Source organism: Epinephelus fuscoguttatus, linkage group LG2 (assembly GCF_011397635.1).
Source record: "Epinephelus fuscoguttatus linkage group LG2, E.fuscoguttatus.final_Chr_v1".
NCBI lineage: Eukaryota > Metazoa > Chordata > Actinopteri > Perciformes > Serranidae > Epinephelus > Epinephelus fuscoguttatus.
In genome coordinates, this window is record NC_064753.1 from 737,886 (window position 1) to 752,847 (window position 14,962).

The window sequence follows — 14,962 nt, forward strand, 5'->3', positions numbered from 1 at the left end:
ATTGAGTCGAACGGGGTCAGCGGGGGCAGACCCACAAATTATCCTTGTATGCTGATGATTTAATTTTGTTTCTTTCCCAAGCTGACATTTCAATCCCTAGAGACCCAGACATAATTACTTGTTTTGGCAAAATTTCAGGTTACAAAATCAACCTGTCCAAGAGCACTGTATTCCCAGTTAATGCTCAGGCACACTGCATGAACTTCGACAAATTTCCATTTAAACTAGCTCATGACACCTTTACCTACCTGGGGATCTTAGTAACAGGCAAATTTAAAGATATATTCAAACACAATCTGATATCAGCACTGGAGAAGGCCAAACATGATCTTAATCGATGGTCATCACTCCCTGTTTCTTTAGCTGGTAGAATAAATTCTGTCAAGATCTTGCCACAGTTTTTTGTTTTTCTTTCAAACACCTATTCTCATCACAAAGTCTTTTTTTCAAAGAACTGAAAAAAATGTATTTCATGTTTTGTCTTGAACAAATCCATCCCAAGGATTAGGAAATTATATCTCAAGTGGAAGAAGGCAGATAATAATAATAAAAAAAAAAAAAAATACAAAAATTAACACTGATTAATCGTGTTCCAAGGTGCCCTTTGACCTGGTGCGTCATTGAAGGCCATAGTGGTTTCGCCACATGATGGAGGCAGACGAGATGATGCCGCTTTGCCCCATGAATGGAACATTTACATTTAAAAAATGCTTAGATGGAACCATCGATAGAATTACCGCTCTCCTAAAATATCACCTCAACACAAAGCATTTAGCAGCAAACTCGGAGGTCTGAGCTAGCACAGCCTCTGATGCTAGCGCTAGCAGCCAGCCTCATCATACTCATCATAATCAATCAGTTGTTCAGACGCAAACTACTGACTCCCTTGCAAAATGGAGTGGAAGAGGACAGGGGGACAACTGTGTCCAAAATCCAGCAGCTTTACTATGACACATCGGCCAAAATTCATTCAAATAGAATTTTTTAAAATACTTTCACAGTAATTTAGATTAATCACAGGGCATGTAATTAATTAATTTTACTGAATACTTAACAGCCCTAGTTTTGCCTTTTATTTTATTTTTTGTTGGCTTTGCTGATCAACAGCCAGCCAGTCAGCCATGTTAACATGTGAAACATGCCCACTGCCTACCCTCCAGTTTCCACGTGCTTACGCTGCTAATGGTGGTAACATAGTCACCAATGCTGAGGTGGGTTTTACGGCTCAAAACTGAATTGCTTACTCACTGGGGGGAGCTGTGGAAAGACCAGAGGGTGGACATAATGTTTCCACAGCAACAGTGTTGGGTCAGGATGGTGTTATTCATGGTAATGGCCGAATGAGAAGTGAATGGGGAACTGAAAAGCAGCAAAATTAACCTATAGACTGACCTGTCTGAGTGGTCAAAAATATTTGCTGTGGTTATCCAATTAATGGTTAATTGGTGACATCTATTTATTCAACAACCAAAGCCTTTTCAGATATAGGTCGCTGAAGCAAAGTCTAGTCAAATGAGGGTTTGTGACCTAATATGTATAAGTTTAGTGGTCCTTGACATGAAAAGGTTGAGAACCTCTGATATAAATATACATCGAGTTATACACTGTGACAGTGTAAGAGAATATCTGGTAACCAGGATACATAGAGCTCTGTCTGATAGCAAACCTCTGCAGGGTGATCAGTCGAGATAAGTCATGAAAGCTTGGAGCAGTCCCTGAACATAAGTTTACACTACATGTCTATTTCCATCTTTTCTAGTTTGGTTCATGTCTACTTTTACATCAAACATACCAGCTTTTGGGGGACCCTTGCCCCTTTTTCTCCACTAACACATTCCTTCCTGATCATTCTAAAATTATACTACTCTGTAAGGACCAAGAGCTAAGACTCAGAAGGGGATGTAACCATTTTTTAATGCCACTACTGGACTGAGTAATGTTGTTGGAGCACTGCAGGGCCTGGCTCTGGGTTTTCTAATTGCTTGAGGCTCCCACAGATCCCAAATGTTTTGCATTTTAACAAAAACCACATATTGCTTAAGGATTAAAAGAGCCATGACAACAAGAATCAGGACTGCAATCAGGTAATTGTATAGCTTCAGTGGTCATCAAAAACAGATGATTGCTTGACAATAAAATACAACACTGCTAAAAAAGAACTCGGCGCTGTTTGGGGCAGGGAGTGGAACCTCAGGACAATCTCAGCACCAACCAAACTGTGTCCGTAATGCCAGGAATAAAAATAAGTTAGGTACAGGAAACCACCCTTGTGGAGTGTGTATCATGAATTTACCCCACAACAGCATGAGCAACCCCAGCCCATGAGAGGAGAAAGAAAGAGAACAGTCAAACAGAGTGAATAAAAACTTCACACAGTGATTAGTGAGGTGTGAAAGTAGGCAGGGTCTGAACTTATCTCTCTCAAGCTGTCTTTTTCCATTCTTCAAACAACTACCTTTGACAATTCTGCAAACCCAATGCCAGCCATTAAAAAAAATATATCTTCCCACATTTCGTGTGCATGGCAACTGCAGTACGGTTAAGCTTAGGAAAATTGTGTTGATGGCAAATAAAATATGGTTAAGGTATGGTTGGGTTTAGGGAACTAAAACACTTAGTTAAGATTAGGAAAATATTGTGGACCCAATTGAAAAAAACAGATGACATGGTTGTAGCAGTATGTGAGCTTGGTCTTCATGAGCAGTTTGACTTTGTTAATTTGTATTATGAAAACTCAATTAAAACATAATAAAGCATGATAAAAGTCAGATTCATTTCACGCCCATCGACCAACCGGATTTCCACAGTGTTGCTCTACACACTACATGCTGGTCTGCAATGCACAAATCAGGTCCAAGTTCAGTGTCAGAGTTTGCCCAATTTGAACATAATTTCTGATTCATTCATTCATTCATTCATTCATTACTGTTTATTTCAGACATGCAAAAAAAGCAGAACAAAATATACATATACTTTTTTTTATCCACTGCTCATTATTATAATTGTTATTTATTGCTGTTTCTTGTGTCTTTTGTACTTTTTTCTGCATGCCTAGTTTTTTAAGTTTTTAAATATTGAAATCTTTAATTTGACTCTTTCCCCTTGACTGCTGTAACACAGGAATTTCTCAATTGTGGGATCAATAAAGGTATCTCTTATCTTATATACACAGAATATAAGTGTGACCATGCCTGAAAGGAAGTAGGAGGAAGCCAATGCTTATATAATCCTACCTCTGCTTCCCTGTCAGCAGACTAATAATGCAAAATTTCAGAGTAGTTTATAAATACATAAATAAATACAACAATAAACTCGCACTCGTACTTGTACTCGTTGTCCTCCGCTTATCTGAGTCTGGGTTGCAGGGGCAGCAGCCTCAGCAAAGAAGCCCAGACAGTCCTCTCCCCAGCCACTTACGTCAACTCTTCCGAGGGAACCCCAAGGCATTCCCAGACCAGCCGGGCGATGTAATACCTCCAGTGTGTCCTGGGGCGGCCCTGAGGTCTCCTCCCGGTTGAACATGCCCGAAACACCTCCTAAGGGAGGCGTCCGGAAGGCATCCTTACCAGATGCCCGAACAACCTCAACTGACTCCTCTTGATGTGGAGGAGCAGCGGCTCTACTCCCAGTCCCTCCCAGATGTCCGAGCTCCTCACCCTATCTCTAAGGCTGAGCCCAGCCACCCTGCGGAGGAAACTCATATCGGCCGCTTGTACTCACGATTTTGTTCTTTTGGTCATTACCCAGATCTCGTGACCATAGGTGAAGGTTGGAACGTAGATTGACCGGTAAATCTGGCTAAGCTCCCTTTTCACCACAACGGACTGGTTAAGCGCCTGCATCACTGCTGACGCCGCCCCATCCTACCCTCACTCGTGATCAAGATCCAGAGTTACTTAAACTCCTCCACCTGAGTCAGGACCTCCCTCCCGACCTGAAGTGGGCAACCCACCCTTTTCTGGCTGAGGACCATGGCCTCAGATTTGGAGGCGCTGATTCTCATCCCAGCCGCTTCACACTTGGCTATGAACCGTCCCAGCAAGAGCTGGAGGTCACTGTTTGATGGGGCTAGGAGGACCACGTCATCCACAAAAAGCAGGGATGAGATCCTCCCGTCACCGAACCTGACACCCTCCACCACTCGGCTGCGCCTAGAAATTCTGTCCATGAAAGTTATGAACAGAACCGGTGACACAGGGCAGCCCTGGCGGAGTCCAACTCTCACCGGGAACAGGTCCGACTTACTGCCGGCCACGCGAACCAGACTCGCGCTCCTTCGGTACTGGGACTGGATGGCCCTTAGCAAGGGGCCACCAACCCCATACTCCCGGAGCACCCCCAACAGGATGCCCCTGGGGACACGGTCGTAAGCCTTCTCCAAATCCACAAAACACATGTGGACTGGTTGGGTGAACTCCCATGTCCCCTCCAGTACCCTGGCGAGGGTAAAGAGCTGGTCCACGGTTCCACGTCTGGGACGAAAACCACATTGCTCCTCCTCAATCTGAGGTTCAACTATTGACCGGAGCCTCTTCTCCAGCACCCTGGAGTAGACCTTACCGGGTAGGCTGAGGAGTGTGATCCCCCTGTAGTTGGAAAACACCCTCTGGTCCCCTGTCTTGAAGATGGGGACCACCACCCCGGTCTGCCACTCCAGAGGCACTGCCCCTGATGTCCATGCAATGTTGCAGAGGCGTGTCAGCCAGGACAGCCCTACAACATCCAGAGCCTTGAGATATCCAGGGTGAATCTCATCCACCCTCGGGGCTCCGCCGCTGCGGAGTTGCTTCACTACCTCGGCTCCCCTCACCTCTGGTGTCCACCAGCGGGTTCGGGGATTACCGCCACAACTGGCCCCAGCGGCCTTGCGGCCACAGCCCGCAACCGCCACCTCAACAATGGCAGAGTGGAACAAGGCCCATTCGGACTCAATGTCCCCCTCTGCCCTCGGGACGTGGTCGAAGCTCTCCCGGAGGTGGGAGTTGAAGCTCATCTTGACAGGTTCTTCCGCCAGGCATTCCCAGCAGACCCTCACTGCTCGTTTGGGCCTGCCAGGTCTGCGCGGTGTCCTCCCCTGCCATCTGATACAACTCACAGCCAGGTGGTGATCAGTTGACAGCTGTCAACTGATCACAACAATAAACATACATATTTAAATAAACATACATGTGCATACATTCTCACATGCCCATTAGGACTGGGCGATATGGCCTAAAAAAAATAAATAAATAAATAAAATTCACAACAGATCCGATTCATGATTTAAATTGATTTTCCCCCTCTACTTAAAATCAATTTTCAGACAAATAGTTGCAGCCTGGTAGCACGTACTTGGGCTCAAAACTTTCAGCATGTGAATAAACCCTGGCTTTCCACGGTATATATGGGCACCATATCTCTTGCAAGATACATCGCGACTGCATCCGTGATCGCTACCCTGTCCTTTTATTAAACTAACTAAGAGTTTTATGTTATTTATCTTGTTTACACAACGGCATGTCAGTTCTGTCTCTACACAGTGCACATTTACAATCCTCCTCTGCTCTGTGTTCGGCCCCAATGCGCACACGCACAGACACGTGCACACACACACAGACGCAGACACGTGCACGCACACACACACAGACACAGGGGAGCACACTAGAGCGCGGCTCGGGACGCATTTTCCCGAGTCCAAGACAATTATAACCGAGCCTGGTCCGAACCTGCAGCACAGCACCGAACACACAGTCTATGGAGAGGAGCCTGTGTTGCATTCAGGCGTCACGTAAATAACAAATTCAAGCACTTGAATAGGGATATTTTCGTAGGGAGCAACACCTCTCCCACTCGGCAGCATACCTCTGTTTGAGGTGCTGCAGTAAATTGGTAGTACTGCTACCTTGAGTAGCAACAGCCTTCAAACACACTTTGCAGCGGGGTGCTGTTTATTCTCTGTCTGACGCCACAAAACCAAACTCGTTCTTCCCCGCTCGCTGCCATGGTGTTTCAATTCAATCAATCAATTTTATTTATAAAGCCCAATATCACAAATCACAATTTGCCTCACAGGGCTTTACAGCATACGACATCCCGCTGTCCTTAAGACCCTCACAGCGGATAAGGAAAAACTCCCCCAAAAAAAACCTTTAACGGGGGAAAAAAAACGGTAGAAACCTCAGGAAGAGCAACTGAGGAGGGATCCCTCTTCCAGGACGGACAGACGTGCAATAGATGTCGTACAGAACAGATCAACATGATAAATTAACAGTAATCCATATGACACAGAGAGAGAGAGAGAGAGAGAGAGAGAGAGAGAGAGAGATGCAGGTAATGACAGTATCTTACAACAACATTAATGAAAGTAATGTGTATCAAGCGCACAGGGGGGAGGGGTGAGCACAGTCTGAACTACAGGAGCCCAGCGGGAGTGTCGGTGGCAGATGTTAAAGAGAAACTCGCATCTTATGATGTGTTGTCTGACCACATCAGAAATCAAATGTGTTTATCATTCTGAACAGCTTCAAAGTGGAGTGAATGTAAAAATAATTAGGCAACTAAGATAGGCATTGTGTGATCCATGTACTGTATTTTATTTATTTATTTTTTTACTGTAACTGAAACACAACATGGGAGCGGGATGGGACAGGAGTCATTCTTGTGGGATTGGGACGGGAAGGGATTTTTTTTTTCTGTTTCATGGGATTGGGACGGGATGGGATTATTTTTGTGGGAGTGGGATGGGACAGGACTGAAAATCCACTCCTGTGTCACCCTCTAGTTTGCGTCAACACGACGCTGAGCGTGAGGGTGGGCGAGTCCAACTTTCTGTCAACAACGGGGGTGTTTTGAAAACACCCCCATTTTCACAGCTAACTTAGCCTGTCCCCCCGCCACAGGAAATAATGGATTAATCCTGGAAAGCTGTCTATGTAGTACTTTTCTCCTTATGAAAGTAACATGGCGATTATTCGACCAATGAGAATTTGGTCGGACGGGAGCATAGCGACCAAATAATCGACTAGTCGACCAGGAGACTACAGCCCTAAGTGAAACATCACAGACAGTCTGTCATTCAAGTAGCCCTGCCCTCAATTATGCATAACCGTGAGCCATAATAAAATGTAGAGTTGGCTTGGACATTTTAACATTGGTTGAGGCCATTCAAAGAATGAAGACAGTTATTGGCATTTCTGTGTTGGTTTCATTTTTCAGCCCTGGAGGTTCTCTCTCTGTCTGTCTGTCTGTCTCTCTCTCTCTCTCTCTCTCTCTCTCTCTTTCTCTCTCCCACTCTCCCTCTCCCTCCCTCTCCCTCACTGTCTTTGGTGTTCCCCCATTCATTCCCATTCATTCCCAATGAAGTGCTGGAGAGAGCTGCAACGCTTCGGAGGCTGACAAGGGGCTTGCCGTCTGTTGGCCTGTTTAGAGGGGAGATGTTGGGCACAAGCGGAGCGCTTGTTCACACAGGCCGGAGGAGGGTTGGGTCAGCTGACGAGTCTGTGAGTGCCGCAGCTCCCAGTGGGGGTGGCGCCCCCCCGTCGACTGAGCCCAAGGCAGGAGAGTTCCACAGCAAGCAGGCAGACAGTCAGGCTGGGTTAGGGTGACAGACAGATGACTGATGACAGCCAGGCTGTCAGAGCACAAGAAGAGGTGAGTGAAAAGGGTGGAGAAAGCAGCATTAAAGGCTAGGTATCAGAGCAGAGTCAGGCTGCTGCTGCAGAGCACAGACAGCTGTGTGGAGTGGAGAGGATAGCAGGTAAGGAGATGACGGAGTATGACACTGACTCGAACTGTGTTTCTGTGGCAGACTCTCAGTCATACAATGGAGAGCTGCTTACACCGGAGTAGATAAATGAGTTCCTCGATTAGACTTTTGGCAAATCAGTGAAAGTGTTGGAGTATTCTCCTGATGCAGAGTTCATTAAAAGTGTGGTGACTTTGCAGAAGGTGGTTGGTGTGGATTTGCTGGATAAGAAAAAACATTTCCATCTAAAAAACATTTAACAAGTCTGAGAAAGATGCTAAAGGGTAGCAAAGGAAAAAAAAAACGCAGGTCAAGACTTACGGAAGTGATGATGTTGATGTTGTTGCACTGTGTAATAAAGATTCTTATTCTCTTTTATTTTCTCATTCCTTTCCTCACTCACGTCATTCACCTTTACCTCACTTCCTTTCCTCTCCTTTCCTCATTTCTGATTGGCTTTTGTTTTCACCTTTTGTCACTCCTCATATAGCTGATTGAGTTTACCTGATCACTCCTTATTTAAAGCCTGCACTCCCTCTCACCACCCTTTTCTTCCCACCCTTTTCTTCCTCACAATTGCATGTGTAGCGGTTGTGTACTCTCTCTTTCTTGCGTTGTGTATAATCATGAGAAAAATCAGCTCACTGTTGACACTCGCTGTTTATTCCGGCATCTGGCAGAGGAATATTTGTACAGTCAGTCTTGGCCTCATTTACACACATGTGCTCTCACACAGAGAGACAGCGCAGCCAAACTGTCGCTTTAGTTTTAAAATGAACATAAAATACACAAAAAGCGTACCTGGCAGAGGAATATTTGTAAAGTCAGTCTTGGCCTCATTTACACACGTGCTCTCACACTGGGAATATAAAATAAAAAAGGAGTGCAAGTTAGCTAAACCCTGTGTTATACTAACCACGTTACACACAAATAATTAAAAACACCGTCAACTTTTACGAAAGGACGTGCTCAACCGATTGGGCGTTCCAGTCTTAAAAAAGGTAACATACACAACCCCTTAGATATAAAATTAAGATAAACAATAAAAAAATAATTACAGAGCTGATAACATATGCACCTACCAGGGAGACAGCGCAGCCAAACTGTTGCTATCTTCCGGAGTACACAACCCTAGTCTGCAGGGGTGTTGCGTTCACTGACCATAAAATAAATCAGTTTTAGCAAAAGTGATCAATAAAATAAAGCAGTGTGTCAAGTGGAATCATACATGCTGTATATTAACTCTGTTACACATGGGGCGGCAGTGCTGGTAAGAGTTTAAGTTAATTGCTGCCACACCCACAATTTTCACTCTACATACATCATTTTTGGTCAAAATGGAGTAATACTTGTCCTCTTTCTATCAGTGTTATTCTGGAAGCAATCAGACTCACACATTTGGCAAAGTGAGCCTGAAAGGGAGAGAAACTCTACCAACTGAGGCACAGAACTCTATTTTATTTATGTTAAGTGAGACCAGAAAGGACAGCCGATCGTACCAATTTTCTACCCTGCGATCATGCTCACATTTTTGACACTACAGACAGAAATTTCACACTGCTGATTGCTCAAGTTGTCCTCTCTCTCAGGTATACAAATTATGTTGATATGAGTTAGTTTTTGAGAAAAGGCCAGCAGTTTGAAATGAGTGTTTCAACTTAATCTCTGTGAGACTAACTGCTTCAGCGAGGAGTCACTAGGCAGTTAACATTACTATGGTAACTACTCGGACACACAAACACAGACATGTAGGTGTGTGCTTATCTCTGAATCTCAAATGCAGAGATGACAGCAGCAGAATCTCCATTTTAAACGGTATGTAAATATATCAGTGTTTTCCATCTTTCATATACTACTGCAGCCTTTATTAGTAATACTACTGTTGCTTCTTTGGGATTATAAATATTAAATACATATAATGGACAGACATGCATAATACATATTAAATACGTATTGTAATATTATCCACAGACAGTGCTCAGTACATGTAGTATGCAGCACGAATTCATACAAATTAAACCCCTTGCCACCTTTCCATCTACTCCAACTACTTCACCTTCTCACGCAAGTCAGCATTGCAGTGTAGCGTCAGCTTTTCAACAAACCTTCAAATATTCAACAATATGAGTGACATTCAACTTTTCAATACTTATTAGACACCTTTCAACTTTTTCAACCATTCCTATCACTTTACCTTATCTTACACATTAAAGTCAGCATTGCAATGTAGCGTAAGCTTTTCAAAAAACCTTTTAATATTCCACCTCCTTTATGCATTAAAGTTATTATTCAACATTTAAAGCCAGCATCGCAGTGTAGCATCAGCTTTTCAAGAACCTTGAAATATTCCACATTATGAGTATCATACAACTTTTCAATTACATTCATACTAATTAAACCTATTTACACTCTTCCAACTATTCACACTACTTCACCTTCTTCTTATACAATTAAGGCCAAAACACACCGGCGCCGTATGACGCGCGTTAAAACAGCCGCCCCTATTATTTTCTATTTACAAACCCACACCGGCGGCGGCTCAACGCGTGTCGACGTGCCGTGCCGCGGCACTTTACGCTATTGTCCTATTTTTCCAGCGTCGCCACCCTTGAAAAAGCGTTATTTTCTACTTCCCAGCTTCCCGGACTGGAGTGTGCACTAGAAATCCGGTTGACAACCCGCAGCGCGACGCTTTTTGTGTGTGTTGGGGGCAGCACTTGACTCGCGTCAAATGACGCCGCTGTCATATGACGCCGCCGTCATATGACGCCGCCGGTGTGTTTCAGCCGTTAGGCCAGCATTGCAGTGTAGCGTCAGCTTTTCAAACAACCTTAAAATATTCCACATCATTCACACATTAATGGTATTATTCAACATTTCAAGCCACTATTGCAGTGTAGCGTCAGCTATTCAGAATGTACATTCACACTCGCAATGTCTTCAGAAATTTCATTCTCTAGTTATTATTGTTGTTGCTGTGCGTCTGTCTCTCTCTCTCCCTCTCTCTGATTCATTTTATCATATGGTCATATGTTGCATGTCTGTCCATTCGCGAAGAGGTATCCCTCCTCAGTTGCCCTTCCTGGGTTTTTGTTATTTTTTATTTATGAAAGTTTTTTTGTATTTGTTTTATTTTTGTCAGTTTTTTTAAGATTATTTTTTCGGGCGTTTTTGCCTTTAATGGATAGGACAGTTGAGTGTGTGAAGGGGGAGAGACAGAGGGAGACACATTGAGACTCCTAGAATTGAGCCCGGGCCGCTGCAGCAAGGATGGTGTTCTGTACATCGGGCGCCTGCCCCAGGTAGAGCGGGTCGTTCACCAATCAGAAGATCAGCTGTTCGATCCCCGGCTCCTCCTGTCTGTATGCTGAAGTGTCCTTGAGCAAGCTACTGAACCCCAAATTGCTCCCGATGATGCTTCCATCGGTGTGTTAACAAAAGAACTGAGTAGCAGGTGGCCACCAGTGTATTAATGTGTATGAGAATGGGTCAATGTGACTCATAGTGTAAAAAGTGCTTTCAGTGGTTGGATGACTAGAAAGGCGCTATACAAATGCAGGTCCATTACCATTACTAAGCCACCAATGCCCCATGAATTATTTTTTGGGGGAGTTTTCATTATCTGCTGTGCTATCAACTGGTGTTAAGCTACGTTGTGTCTTTCTTCAAGTGTTCATATTTTCCTTCAAGCTTGTGCAAGTAGGCAGGGTGAAAGATAAAGTTAGAATTACCCAAGTTGTAAGTTGTGCCCAGGCTTTATAACGGTCGTGTAAACCCTGTTGATGCTGTTTATTACTGCATCATTTTGGCAAAAAAGCTGGTGACATTCTTATGTAAACAAACTTGCATGTAAACACAACAGGCAATAGTTGCCCATATTCATCCCTGAACATTGCATTGTTTGTTTGTTTTTTCTGAAGAACGTGGTGACACGATTAAATTGACACCGGACTGATGTCCAATCACAATGTCATGGCAATGTGTTTTGCTGCATTTACACTTACATTAACTGGGCTGTCAGCGTTAATGCATTCATCGTGATGCAACTATGGTCCGAACATAAAGCTTTTTTATTTTTTTAATTACGTTAATTGCATGCTGCTTTTAATTTTGTATGTATTGTATTTTGTATCTTTGATGCACCCTTACTTGTAGTTAAGACGTGGCTTCCTGCTGCCACATTGATGGAATATAATGACACCACTAAGCTTCTGAATGCCTCCTTTCACTTAGAAAAAGTCCCATAAGGCTCAGTTGACAAGTCAAAAGTAATATGCTGTTAGTGTGAAATGGAATTTTATCACCAAAGTACTTCGTTTGAGCTCCCACCGACAAGCTAAGCACACGGATACAGCTAATCAGACTGATGTAAGTGTGAAACTGTATCATTAAAGCCAGTAAAGCACTATTTTGAAGTATGCTAATTACCACAGACCTGTGGATAATACTAAATCTAAGAAGTTAACTATAGCTTAACTACAGCCGGTAATTGGGTGGCAACTGACTGCAAGCCTGCATTTTAGGTCCTGTGTGTGATGTGTAGAGGAAAACTCTGCTTGCTGCTAGGCTATTTTATACAATAAAAAGGCAAAGGCTTGTGCTGATAACATTAGCATGATGTATTTGTGGGGAAAATGTGTCCTGCAAAAGACGTGTGTTTTGTCTGTGAATCCTGCGAGTTATAATGAAGTGTGTGTACTTGTGTTTGGAATTGTCTATTAAACCAAAAAACAAAAGCTGTGTGCATACAGGACCTGTATGAATCAGAGAAAGTAACTAAACTGGAACTCAGTCACTTACTCAAAGTGCAAATGCTATTTCATTTACCAGAGATCACTGGATGTCAGTGAGTAATCAATATTATATCAGAGAAACTGCAAAGTGCAAAAAAACCCAACAAAAACACGTATTTGACAGAATAAGCACTGTTAAGAAGTCTCCTACCTCTAAGTCTTTTCCCAAGACCACACTGTTGTAGCAGTGCAGTAAAATTTTAAATCAGGTTTCTGGTTGTGTGATGTGGTTTTCTGGCTTGCTTTATTGATTCTGCCTCCAGAACAGCGCTCTACTCAGAGACGTGCTTGGGTAATTATAACTCCAATCTGCGACTATTTAAAGTTTTCTATGACTTCCCGAGCCGGTCATTGCTTTTGAGTGGATTCTGTGTTCAAGTGTGTCCCACATTATAAAAACAGTCAGTTCAGAAAAAAGGGGAGATTAGCTTTGCTCTGCTTTAACCCTTTGGGCCCTAGGCATTTTTGGGGGTATTTTTACTGCCTTTACTTTTAAGCTCATATCACAGTCATTATAAAGGCTACATACACATGCTATATCTTGTTTTTTTCAGGACAATCTGGGCTAACCAGATTTGCCATCATTCCATGTCCTTCTATGTGCCTGTATTTTATATTGATTTTTATATCAATGAAAAAAACAAATGCGTGTGACTAAATTCTTACATTTTTACATGTATCTCACCATAGCAAGTTGGAAGAAGACATATTCTGCCATATATGAAGAGGGGAGACTCTCTGGAATCTGGCAATATAAGAACAATGATGGTGGGACATTCTGTCACTTCACAGTTGTCCAAAACATGTGGTTTGTGCCAGGCAGACATGATTGCCAGTATTTTTTCATTATTGCAAGAAATTCCATTGACTCATTCACAAGTCAAAAATGTGTTTTATCTGAAAGAAACATGCAATATTTACATCTAAGATCACAGAAAAATAGTCAACCAAGTGCAATGATGTCCTCCAAGATAATATTTGTTTTTCAGTTTCAGTTATATATTGGGGGAACATTTTGGGCATTGGTGGGGGGGCACATGTCCCCCTCAATGTATATGGTGACTACGGCCCTGTCAGGCATGCATAATTAGGCTGCAGTTGTTTGGGTGCGCAAAGGTGAAGTGGCTGGTCTTGCCATACAAAGTTTGATGGAGTGTCAACTGGACAATATGGAGATATTTGCATCTTGAAAGCCGGACTACAAATGTGGGTAGACAGGGAGAAACACAAGCAAGCCTAAGACGTGGTAAGATACGATATTCCTCACTATATGAAGTGACTGATAACAAGATCTGTATAATGGATTGTAAAGAAATTCGTCAGGTTTTTATTTTGTAGACAATCAATCTGTATTTACAGTGTGATGGGATGACAGTACAATGATGTGTGTGGTATCACTGGAAAACTCTGCTCCTGCGCTTTCATGTGATATGCGTGGCATGTCTGTGTGAGCCTGCGTTCACAAGTAATCCATCCAACAGTAATGTGTGTGCAAAGCTGTATGAAAGCACATCATTTTAGTGTAACTTCATCATTTTTTTTCGCTGTGAAAACACTGGACTACCAACAAGTGCTTGGCCTTCTCAGAAAGCTACAGTTCCGCTGTTTCACGTGATATGTGTGGCTTCTTGCTATGACGCACGGTCGCAGAGAAAATCCACAGAGAAGAACGGGTGTGAATTTGGACGCACTATGCGTCGTTCGGGCCCATAGGGTTAAAAAACAAGTCCTCACTGTGAATTCAACAAAAACACTATTATCTTGGCAACAAAACCACAAGGGTTATGAAAATAATACTTGCCAAAAACTCTGGTACATTTGGAGAAAGTTGAACTAGCAGAAAGTGGGTCTGTAAACAGTGATGGATGTTCACAACACACAGTTAAGGTCACACTTCTACCATTCACATTCCTTTTCTTTTTCAGATAAGTCCATCCAACCTGGAGGTTTCCGACCTGTCTGATCATCTGACTGCTTGTTTCTTGACCCATCATACCTCTTTTTAGCACCTCTTTTTCCCTCTGCGCTCCAAAAAGAGTTGACCAAGTTTGGAAAACGAAAAGAAAAAAAAAGAATACCAAATTTTGAAGATGGTTAAAAGCTGTTGTTGAGGGACTGTCACAGTCTTCACTGACACAAATATATGATATATAGTCACATCTTAAGTTAGCTAATGTAAGCAAAATGTTAGCTAACTAGCTAAATAAAACTACATCAAGAGGAGTTAAGCTGAAAACACATCAGTGCCACCGCATTGCACCAGTTGAAGTGCGCCAAGCGCCGCTCTCAGCACACCGGACGTGAGGCGCTACAGCTCGTCAATGGACGACCACATAATGTATTATTACTGAGAGGTCTGTACCTCTTCCACCTCTGCATTAGCTTAAAATCATGTGTGGACAGCCACTGATTAAAGGTGATTCCTCACCTGAAGAGCCAGTCTCTG

General features: G+C 43.2%; 1 protein-coding gene across 1 annotated transcript in view; it reads right to left on the bottom strand.

The window, feature by feature from the left end:
- Positions 1-14,962, bottom strand: part of adamts17 (ADAM metallopeptidase with thrombospondin type 1 motif, 17) — a 499,826-nt gene that overhangs the window by 419,022 nt on the left and 65,842 nt on the right. The window lies entirely within an intron of this gene.